Genomic DNA, 12815 nt, shown 5'->3' with positions numbered 1-12815 from the left:
GCACCAAGTGATTACCACCTGTTCCTGTCTATGGCGAATGATTTTGCTGGTGAAAAATTCGCCTCAAGAGAAGCTTGTGAAAATCGACTGTCCCAGTTTTTTGCCAATAGGGACGAGGGTTTCTATGAGAGAGGCATAATGAAATTACCTTCAAAATGGCAACAAGTTATCGAACAAAACGGTGCATATTTGACCTAAATCGGATCATTCTAACTATGCTAAATAAAGCCTTCAATTTAATGCAAAAATAATAGATTTCTTTTTACTACCTAATATATTCACAAGAATCTTCACAAATTAATTAGTGAAATCTATAAATACATATTAAACAATAAAGGTGTAAAAATTCTTATGAGATCTATAGATATTTTTTTGTATTAGTATTGGGGTCATTTAGTCCCCAATCTAGGATTACAATCTGATCAGTAAGGCCAATTAGCAATATAATTTTAACTTAAGATTACTAGAGTTAAGACTTAAGCTAAAGTCTGCCCACTGGCATCTTTTTAGATTATAATAACTTAATAATACTATTTAATTAAGTATATTATACTAATTAAGTATTATACTCTAGTATTAATAATAATAACTTTATTAGTAGTAATAATAATATATAATAATAATAACTTTATTAATGTGCAGTACAAAACTATTGCAGAACAATGAGGCAAATGACATTAATTAGTAAAGCATCAAAAGGCGAGATATCAGCATAATTGCTGCCTAAAAGAATTTAGGCCCGGAACATGACTTAGAAGAGAGTAAGAACTAAAAAACGCATGTTAAACGGAGAATTAAAATAAGATGAAGAGTTACAAGTAAGAGTATAGCGAAGAAGTGAGATAAACTCAAAATTACATTCGGAGGTGAAATATGTAAAGCAATAAGCGTAATAAATAATAATAAGTGCAAAATTTTCACAGTAGCTCATTAATATAATACAATTAAAGTAGGAGAAACAGATTTACACAAAGATTTACGCAAGGCTCGCGAACACTTTATCGGTCTGCTGCCGCAGACGCAATGTGCCGAAAGACAGCAGATTTAAATGTAGGAAAGAAAGTAGCAGAATACGGATATTGAGGGATAGAGAGTTGAAATGTTTTATAATAATATACGAAAACGCAGCTTGCAACTTGGAGGTATGATGCAGAGGATAAGAGAGTATGGTTTGGGAGCGCTTAACATAGGCGGAGATTATGTGAAAGTCTTCAGTAAAATGAAGACAGTCGCAAAGGTAGGATAGATTGTTTGAGTGCAGGACATTAAAGACTATGCAATAAAGATGCAGAGTAAATCGTTGATAGTGTTTAAGCAGCTATGGAGTTGAAAAAACGGAGTTATGTGATCAGACCTATGTACATCGTAGACAAAACGCAGACAGGAATTTTGAAAGCGTTGTATTCTGTAAAGCAGTCGCTTGTTCAAAACAGGAATGCAGACAGTGTCAGCGTAATCAAACAAAGAAACGATAAGTAGTTGAGTAGTAAGGAGTTTTTGAGAAATGGAAAGAACATGACGCAGTAGATATGGTTTACGGAGACGAGCATATGCAGCCTTGCATTTTACTGTAACGCGATGGTCAAAAGACCAGGATGATCAACATGTGGACCAAGGACACGCATCGATGGAGGAGACGCGATAGGCATGGAATTAAGATGAATATTCAGAGCAGACGTATGAGATAAGAAGGACGAGGAGCAATAATCATGTAAAAAGATTTGGAAGCATTTAGGTGAAGACCATTTGAGGCAGACCAATCAGATATATAGTAGATTGAAGGTCGCTGTTTACAAAGGATGACGTAAAAGGGATGACGTACCTCATTATGTTTAAAAGAATTTTCAAGAAGGATATTATCAGCATATATATAAAGACGAGATGTCAATGGTAACATTGTTGCGTTTGCTGTAAAAGCCTGAGGAACATCAGAGGACACCCGATATGGAGAGGAGAACATGGGAAGAGGATTGTGAACAAACATATATTGAAAGCGATTTGTAATATAGGAGTGCAGGAAGGATAACGCTGCGAGAGATAAGCCATAAAGATGGAGCTTTGCCAACAACTCATGATTAACCGTATTAAATGCCTTCGAGAAATCCAAAGCCACCAGAATCGACAGCAAGCTATTATCAACATTACTTAAGGCAGTATTGGATAAGTGCAATAGAGCTGTAATGGTACTACGCATTCGTCGAAAGCCGAATTGAAACTTTGGAATAATATTGATTTTATTTAAAAAAACGTTCAGCTGTTGAAAGCAAATGCATTCAAGGACTTTGGAGAGGAAGTGAGATTGGACGGAGAGAAGAGAATGAATCAGGGTCTCAGAGTTTTTGGAAGAGGAAAGACAACAGAGAGTTTCCATAAGGTAGGAAACACATTCTCAAATAGACAGTGGTTAAGGATGTATAGGAAAGGATCTAGACAGTGTGAAATAGTGAGTAAAAACATGCGACTAGACAAATCGAAAGCTGAGGTAAGCTTAATTTTTTTTTAAGATAGAATAGAGGTCAGCCATGTTTGTAGGAGCGAATGTAAAAGAGCTTGCAATAAATAGTAGTAAGGATAGGAAATGATCTAATGTGTCAAAGAAATAGGAGGAAGAAGGAAGAAATATAAAATAATCGTTTAAAAGAGATGGATTAAGGAGGTGGGACGGAATATCGTGAGAAGAGGAAAAGTTATATCCGCCTAAAGTGGAGAGATTTCGCTAGAATAGACGCGAGGAATTGTCACGCAATGAAGAAGATAAAAAAGTTTGCTTCTCTTTTCTAATGGCAGCAGTGGTGGTACTTCGAAGCAGTTTATAGTTCAACCAATGTTTAACAGAGCGAGTACATTTGAATTTTGCAAGAGCGCGACTTTTTATTTTAATGAGCCTGCGAATCGTTGAGATGGGCCACAATGCGGGCGGACAAGCTTTACGCTTAATAGTAATTGGAGCGTGACGATTAAAGATGGTCGTGACAGTAGTTATAAAATTATTTTATTTGTCATTTGAGCTGGGCGCATCATAAATGTGAGATCAGTCGATTTCTTCGAGTTCGCGAGAGATTGCTGTCTCAGTTACATTTAATATATAACGTCTAAGTACTGTACGCCGAGTGCGATAAGACTTCACCAAATCTAGAGAGGCATAAACGATGAGGTGGTCACTGATATTAAAAATGTCACTAGCATTAATCTGCAGCAACATCAGATGATATGATAATCAAATCAAGAAGTGAAGCTGTATCGCAGATAACGCGTGTGGGAGAGTTCACAATTTGCTTTAGAAAGAAAAATGTTAAGATATTATAATATTTATGTGACGCACGCCTAAGTTTGACTGCTTGAGCATATCTATATTTAAATCGCCTGTTCAAATAATCAGCCATGCTTGTTATATAAGACAATGATTCAAGAGCATGCAATTCTGAGAGGGGAGAGTTTGGAAGTCTGTAAGCCGAGAAAATCGCAACTCTTTGCAATGGAGAGTTATAATAACTCCTATAATGTCGATAGATAGGCCAGCGCGAGAGACGGCAGAGTTAATGTCATAAAAAGATAATGAATTACATATATACAGGACGGTACCGCCACTGCGTGCACCTGTACGTTTATCAGAACGTATAAAGCAATAACCATCTATACATAGGAAGCTAGAATTGTCTGTCTCGCGTAGCCAGGTCTCACTAATAGCTAAAATGTCAAAACTGTGTAGCGATAATATATCAGAAAGTGAGGGGAAATGAGAACTGAGTGAGCGCTAATTTATGTCAGTGATGTTGAGAGCATTTCGATAGGATGGTAAGTTTAGTGATAAATTTTAACCGGTAGGTGCATTAGAGAATATTAGAGAATCGGACAGAGAAATTGTTTGGAGATGGTGACATGTTAGAAGGTTGAGAGAAATCTTGTATATTTTGCAATGAGTGAGAACTTTCAGATAGGAGAGAAGATAGAGACTATGGAAAAAATGCAACCTATATATCCTGTCATGATGGATGCCGCTGAGCAACCGGCACCGAGCGCTGAAAGTGCGACGAGGAGGCCCCATCCAATGGTCCACCTGAAGAAAGTGCAAGGCAAAATAACTCAGGCGACGTGTAGCCATGAGAGGGCTGACCATCAGTACAGCGGAAACACCACCCCGCTTTGCGTTCAAACATGCTTTATACTCAGTCCAGCCCTTTTGACGTCACTCAAAGTACGTCACTCCAAACGCATGGATTTTTCGAGAATATTAACCCTGCTAGAATGCAAGGATGTCCGATGCAGCAAGGTTTCCCTGTCGACGACAAAGAGCAATCCATTCTTTTCTCTTACCAACTGTGGAGAATTTCATCATAAGTGGACAAGAGGAAGAAGAGCGCCTTATGATCCCACGAGATGATTCGACGTCAGCAATGGACAGAGAAGGGTCCACATCTAGCAACCAGCGATGGAGTCTCAAATCTATTTTCATCTTGGATATCTGGAATGCCAAAAATAATTAATTCGCGATCTCTCTGCTCATGGTTGCATTTATTTAAGCGAGCAACAAAATTGTTAAGACAATGCTAATCAGGCTGCATCGAAGCTGCGCCTGAAATCATTGAGCTTTTCAGTTTAACGCAGTGACTGTCAATATCAGTACACTTAACTGACAGTAACCTTTAATCAGCCGTCAGCCTATCAATAGAAAATGTGATCCGGTCGACCGCTGACCAAACGCCATCAAATCCGGAGAGCAGATTCTCCACGTGCCGCGTCCTTGAATCCAGTGAATCAAGCTTAGCATTTACCGAATCGATAAGACCGATTCTAGACTACAATCTATCGATCTTCGAGCCAATCACGATTATATGGCAGATATGGAAGCCAAGATATCATTGAGTTCAGATAGAGAGACGTCAGAAATAGACGGCCGCTCCATCGTACGATTAGTGTTATCACACTGCTGTTTTTTAGCTGAGGAGGATTGTACTGTAGGTTCAGCGGTAAGAGCATTATGTCCCACCAAGTGCGACTTCAATATGGTAACTTTAATATTTGAGGCCGTATGAAAAGATAAGTTGTTGTCAATTCCGCAGAAGGTGCAGACAGATGCCGCGAGGCCGGCATGTAACGTTTACACGAAGCACAGGGCAAATTCATATCTCAAAAAAATAGCTTACAAAAAAAAGAAAAAAATAAATTAACAAATAGAGTACACGTAAATATGTGAAATTTATAAAAGCAACATGTATTTTGGCGGATAAAATAAACAAGCCATAATGAGCAAAACATAAAATAAAGACGGCGCAAAACGGCTATTAAGTTCCAAAAACTTCTAAGTAAAACTTCTATGGAAAATTACCAAATTAGTCCGATGTAGTCACAGCTCATCAATTAGTTCACGAAAATTATGATTACGCGTAAATACGAGGAACAAAGCAAAGAAAAGCGAGAGGCCTTCCCCTCCCCCTTATAGTCAGAGTTATCTGGCAAATGCATTCTAAAAAAAGTTAATGTCACCACAATGCAGTTTATAGCACTCACTGCAAACTTGGCACAAGAAGAAATCGAGACAATCACTCAACCACAGCCGCGAGCAGCCGCAAAGACTCACCAAAAAGAAAATTTAAGACAAACATGTCGGAGCAGAGACATCCGAGACACGAAAACACGTCCGACTCCGACAACAAACAACAATAATATCAACATTAGCAGTGTTTCTGCTTTGACGCTGTTCTACTTACACTAACTTAAAGAAGTTTGTCCTTTTGAGCCTTCTACTAATTATGAGTTATCGAGGAGTTGTCTCTGGATTCACATCTTGATGAAGTCGATCTTCATGATTTCTTGCAAATTTCTTGATTGTGTTATCAATTGTTTCCATCTCTAGGTCCTTATAAAGGTTGCTATTTTTAATGTACCAAGAGGCATCTACAATGTTCCTCAGCACTTTGTTTTGAAATCGTTGTATGATATTTCTGTTACTCTGTTTGGTGCAGCCCCAAAGCTAAACACCATAAGTCCATACTGTTTCAATAAAATCTATTTATACAATAACAGTTTATTATGTAGAGACAAAATGAATTTATGTCCGATCAATCAGTACATTTTTCTAACAAGGGAACACAACCAATTGAATCTCTCCGATTTAAATGAGTTTTTAGTATGTTAACATTTTAGGGTGATACAATGGTTCCAACGCTTTTCTAATTTTTCAATACCATGTTTATAAAAAAATTTATCTTTCGCTTCAAAATAAGTTTCAGTTTCAGCGATGACCTCCTTATTTGAGCCAAATCTTTACCCATTTTTTTTACGTTTTTTTACGTTTTTACCCATTAAAAAAACAATGTTTTATCAGAACACGAAACTCGGTTTTTTCCATTTTTTAAACAAACTACAAAACGACTTTACTCTAACCTCGATAACTCAGCTGTTTCTAGTCCGATCGACTTAAAATTTTGACACGTTTCAAGCAAAGGTTAGTACTCTAGAAAGACGTGGTTACTGGTTTACTACGAGCGCCATCTCTGGGTTAGTCTCGGGACTTATTGATCCATGTGTTATTCTATGGACAAAAATAGAAGACACGTATTTTTTTTTATGTGCTGAGTCGCATATTAAGGAGATGAAATTCTTCCTTGAAAAAAATCGATTTTTTCTTTCAGATTGAATATCGTCAAAACTATGAAAGATAAAGAAAAATGTTTTAAATAAAAATTTAATTGTAAGAGTACTTCATAATTATAATAAAAAAATTTATTTATTTATTTGTTTATTGTATACCTCCACTCCCACCCCTAAATTTCAAAAATTTTTTAATTTGTATAACGACAAAAATTAAAGAACATTTTATGTTGTGTTGAGACTTGTCATGCCTATGGATTATATAAGCAATACATGTTCGTGTCGCCACTAGCGTCGCATAGCAGCGCTGCGCGCTGGTTTCTTTGTTTGATCGATATCGATAGATGTAACGGACACGTTCGTCCGATCGGTTGTATCTTTTGGTTCTTTTGCACACGCTCTGTTTCCTTTTTGCCTTCACTTGAGTTTCGTCAGTTTCGTCAACAGGTTATGGGCCCAGAACGACGCGAGAATTAACAAAGTGAACGCGAAGTGCGTGGACGCGAAGTGCGTGTGTGGATACAAAAAGGGGAATAATAACCGATTCTTCTTTTTCGAGAACAATCGAGAACAACGCGAGCGCGGAACAAGATGGCGTCTCAACACACCGTCCGCATCGAGCCGCTCGGAAAAGATAATTATGATACGTGGCGCATACAAATGGAGGCCCTGCTCGTCAAGAGCGATTCGTGGTCCGTCGTGAACGGAGAAACGGCAAAACCTGAAGCCGTCGAGGGAAACGCGAATGCCGCCGCTGCCAGAGCAGCATGGGAGAAAACCGATCGAACTGCGAAGTCTGATATCATCTTAGCGATCAGTCCGTCCGAGCTGAAACTCATCAAAGGATGTGTGACGTCACATGCCTTGTGGCAAAAGCTACAGGCGACATATCAGTCGGCAGGACCAGCGCGAAAAGCGTCACTGCTCAAGAAGCTGACACTTCATCGAGTGAGCGACGGAGAGGATATTCGTGATCATCTGCGCGATTTTTTCGACACCGTCGATAAATTGGGAGAGATGAACATCGAGGTAAATCCAGACTTATTAACGGTCATGCTGTTGTACAGTCTCCCGCCGGCATTCGAGAACTTTCGGTGCGCGATCGAGTCGCGAGACGCGTTGCCGACGCCGGAGGCGTTGCGCATAAAGATCGTCGAGGAAGCCGACGCGCGCAGAGGCGATCTATTTGTCGGTTCTCAAACGCCGAAAGCCCTTGCCGCGAAGATGGCGCGCGCGAAGAGGGGCCAATCCGGGCAGTCGAAACCGAAGACGAAACGGGACGAACGACATAATCCGAAAAGTGCCGATCTCAGCCGAATAAAGTGTTTTCGATGTAAACGCTTCGGGCATAAAGCGATTGACTGTGAAAAGTCGCGCGAGAATGACGAAGTGCCGCAAAAAGTCGAGAGTTTAAGCATGTTTACATCGTTGGATTCTTCGCCACTGCAGAACGCTTTCGAAGTCGAAAACGCGCCGGAACGCGAAAAATGGTGTCTCGATAGTGGCTGTTCCACCCACTTGTGTAGAGACATGCGTGATTTCTCGGAAATCTCGAAGGTTGCACACGGAACGTTGAACCTTGCTACAAAAGCCTCCGCGGAAATCAAGGCTCGCGGAACAATTTCGTTTACGGGCGATGTCAACGGCGTAACAAAACGAGTGAGCGTGAAAGACACATTACACGTTCCGGAGTTAAGAACGAACTTACTCTCAGTCGGAAAAATTACTGACCGTGGATATAAAGTAATTTTCGATAAGCTTACGGCAAAAATCGTGGACAAACGCAATAACAAGACAGTTCTGATCGCGGATCGAAAGAATGAACTTTATTACATCCGCGAGTCAAGGTCTGAGTGTTGCGCGGCGATCAAGGAAAATGAAGATCGAACTTTAAAAACCTGGCATCAAAAGATGGGACATTTAAATGTTCGCGATCTAGTGAAGTGTGTCCGAGCGGGCGACGTTCGAGGTATCGAACTAGACGACGCGACGAGCGATTTAGCATGCGAGGTTTGCGCTCGCGGAAAGATGACACGCGCTCCCTTTCCGAAAAGGACGGAACGAAAATCCGAGTTACTGGAAATTGTGCACACCGATATCTGTGGCCCTATGCGAACTGAGTCCATAGGTCGAGGAAGATACTTCGTCACTTTTATCGATGACCACTCGAAGTGGTGCGAGGTCCGCGTGATACGAGAGAAAAGTCAAGCGTTCGAAGCTTTTAAAGAGTTTAAAGCGTATGCCGAAAAACAGACCGGAAAACAAATAAAGCATCTGCAAAGCGACAACGGGAGAGAGTATTGCAATTCCGAATTCGACGCGTTTTTGAAAGAGCACGGCATCGGTCGGCGACTCGCGACAACTCATACGCCGGAGCAAAACGGCACGGCCGAGCGTCGGAATCGAACGTTGGTCGAGATGGCACGCTGTCTGCTAATACAATCACGTCTCCCGTCATCTTTTTGGGCCGAGGCCATTAACACCGCGAACTATATTCGCAACAGATGTCCGTCGAGTAGTCTGAACGGAAAAACTCCTTTCGAAGCATGGACCGGGAAGCAACCGGATGTAAGCCACTTCCGAAGCTTTGGTCAAAATGTATATGTTTTGAATCGCGACCCCAGGAAAGGAAAATTCGACGATAGGTCGAAGAAAGGCATTTTCCTCGGATACTCGGAAGTTTCGAAGGCTTATCGAGTGTGGATATCCGACGAAAGACGGGTCGACGTTTCACGCGACATCAAATTTCTGGACATCTCGGAAGATACCATCGCGGATAGTTTCGAGGATTTCTACGACGATAAAAAGGAGCCTGCTACCGAAAATGAATTGAGCGTGGAAATCGAACTGTGCCCCAGCCAAGCTGCGACGGAGATGCGCGAAGAGGACGCGTTTTCCGAAGAAGGGGAGGAAGCAATCGAAGAACTCGTCGAGGAACGACCCAGGAGAGGACCGGGTAGACCCCGCCTCTTGAGAACTGGATTGAGGGGAAGACCGAAGAAGGTATATTACCCGGCGCGTTTTGCTGACGAAGAATACGCGAATCTTGCCGAAACTCCAACGAGGATGGCCTTGGGTGGACCCGAGAAGAACCTCTAGATGGATGCCATGAAGTCTGAGTTGGAAGCCATTTTAATGAAAGGAACCTGGACGATCGTAGAGCGTCCCGAAAATCAGCAGACGATAAGCAGCCGTTTCGTTCTTCGTAACAAGTTCAAGAGCGATGGAACCTTGGAGAAGAAAAAGGCTCGCCTCGTCGCAAGAGGATTTTCGCAACGACCTGGCATCGATTACGGCGACATTTTCGCCCCCGTGGCGCGTATCCATTCGATTAGTAGCTTCTCTCGCTACTAGACTAGGTCTCGAATTGCGGCAATTCGACATAACCACCGCCTACCTGAATGGAAATCTAACTGAGGACGTATACATGGAACCTCCGAAGCATATAGAAGAAGTCTTAGAAGAGATTGTGAGCTCGGGTGGAAAATCATGCTTACGTAGCGCAGCGTCAAGAACTCTCGAACAACTCCAACTCGGCGATAAGGTGTTTCTTCTCAAGAAGGCCCTATACGGTCTTCGTCAAGCCGGAAGATGTTGGTACGAAAGACTACGAGCAATTCTTTACAAATTCGATCTGAATCAGTCAGCGTGTGATCCGTGCGTATTCTATCTTGGAAAACGAGAGAATCTCATCATTGTCGTTATCTACGTCGACGACATTATCGTGGCGGCTAGAAGGGACTGCGACACAGCGGAACGACTCTACGCTCATCTGTCGAAAGAATTTGAAGTCAAGGATCTCGGTCTTACGAAATACTGTCTTGGTATTGAGTTCTCACAGAAAGAAGGGAAGATCACGATGAATCAGCGAGGATACATCGACGACTTGTTGGAACGTTTCGGAATGATCGATTCTAAGCCCGTGGCTACTCCCATGAGTCAGGGAACGAAGTTAGCTCGAAACGAAAAGATAGACTCGACACAGGTTGATGTGCCATACAGGGAGCTCGTGGGTGCACTCATGTACCTATCAGTGTGTACCAGGCCTGATATTGCACATGCAGCGAGCTATCTGAGCCAGTTCAATAACTGCTACGACTCCGACCATTGGACAGCGGCCAAGCGCGTGTTGAGGTACCTGAAGGGCACTCGAGATGTTGGTCTCATCTACGGAAAGACCTCGGATCCATTGACGGGTTTTGTCGACGCCGACTGGGCAAATTGTGAAATCGACCGGAAGTCTTACACGGGCTTCGTTTTTATCCTTGCCGGATGCCCAATATCGTGGGAATCGCGAAAGCAAAGGACGGTAGCCTTGTCTTCGATGGAGGCCGAGTATATGTCCATCAGCGATGCTACAAAAGAAGCCACACACCTCCGGCGTTTTCTACTCGAGTTGGGTCTCAACGAGCTGGGCACTTTATACAGTGACAACTGCGGTGCTATCAAACTGGTCGAGAACTCGGCTTTCTATAATCGGTCCAAGCACATAGACGTGCGACATCACTTTGTACGCGGTATAGTCGAGAACGGCGAAATGAAGATCTTGTACAAGTTCACGGAAGATATGGCCGCCGATGTCCTGACGAAAGGACTACCGGGTCCCAAACATAAACAATGTGTTAAATTGTTAGGCTTAAGTTGCGATTACCTGCGTACAGATTAGCTCACGAATGTATTGAGGGGAAGTGTTGAGACTTGTCATGCCACCTATGGATTATATAAGCAATACATGTTCGTGTCGCCACTAGCGTCGCATAGCAGCGCTGCGCGCTGGTTTCTTTGTTTGATCGATATCGATATATGTAACGGACACGTTCGTCCGATCGGTTGTATCTTTTGGTTCTTTTGCACACGCTCTGTTTCCTTTTTGCCTTCACTTGAGTTTCGTCAACATGTTGAAAACAAGGATTTGTAATAAAATCATGTTCCGCAAACACATTTTTGAAATATAAATGAGAAACACGCACTCCATGAGTATCCGTCTCATACCGTCGTTGGCTGTTCGAGATAGCGTTGTATGAAATCCAATACGCATTAATACCTCACTAGCTATTATAATAAGAAATTTTAAAAATAATAATTGTAATAATAATAATAATAATGATAATAATAATAAAAATAAAAACAGTAATAATAATAATATATGACTTTGTTAAACTTTCGAAACCAATCAAATATTTTTGATAATATATACACAAATGTACCTCGGGCAATTAAAATCAAAATATAAATAAGGAAATAATTATTTTCGTAAAACATCGTTTATTTTGCAGTGTCCATTATGTTCAATGTTAACATAAAAACTGTATTGACAAAATATTGTATCTTATTAATCTAAGCAGAAAATAGATATGTTGACACATATCTACGCAACTATGTAGTTTGCGTATGTTGTTAACATGAATAATCGATTATTATAATAAGACATTGCGTCTTATTATTGCAACTACGTAGTAAATATAATTGATTACTATCAATTGCTGTGTATTAGTGCTGTATGCAGCAGTGAAAGTTTTACACGTATCGTTAATTAAAATGGAAATATCGTGCACAAACTGTGATGCTTCTCATTGATCAAAGATATTTGATTATTTATATTGCATTTATTCAATAATTTTTCTTCTATAATTTATTTGACAATTAATAATGCATTTATTTCGATTTTCTTTCAGTTTCCGTTCAAGTGTTCCCAATGTAAAAAGAACAATATTAAAAATCATTATTTTAAATCACATATGTAAGAAACACAATGAATGCTAGAAATTAAAGAACATTTCAACAGCCCACGTCCTCGTATTCTATCTTACGGAGACGTGGTGCTTCAAATACTGAACAAAGAAATCTTTCATAAGAGATAAACATTAATCAAACGGAATCTAGACTTCCAATTCTTGAAGGACGAGGGCGTATATTTGAATTACTACGAAGTATGAGTGCTAAGGAAAGAGCTAACGAGGGAAATTCTAATCAAGCACTACAAGTATCTTATGATCAAAGTGAGATTTTTGAGGATTGAAGTAGGTGGATATTATTGTTTATGCGCATGAGAGAATCATAAAAAAAGATGTGAGATGATAATTGTACTACATAAATTTTATTTTTAAATTTACAGACAATATGCGTACACTGTGTAAATATAGATGAGAAGTATGTGCAATATTTGTATATTAACAATAACATTGTTTCTACAAGAAATTTGCAGAAATAAAAATGTTTCTTTG

This window comes from Trachymyrmex septentrionalis, unplaced genomic scaffold (genome assembly GCF_001594115.1).
Source record: "Trachymyrmex septentrionalis isolate Tsep2-gDNA-1 unplaced genomic scaffold, Tsep1.0 scaffold229, whole genome shotgun sequence".
NCBI lineage: Eukaryota > Metazoa > Arthropoda > Insecta > Hymenoptera > Formicidae > Trachymyrmex > Trachymyrmex septentrionalis.
This window is presented reverse-complemented; position numbering follows the sequence as displayed.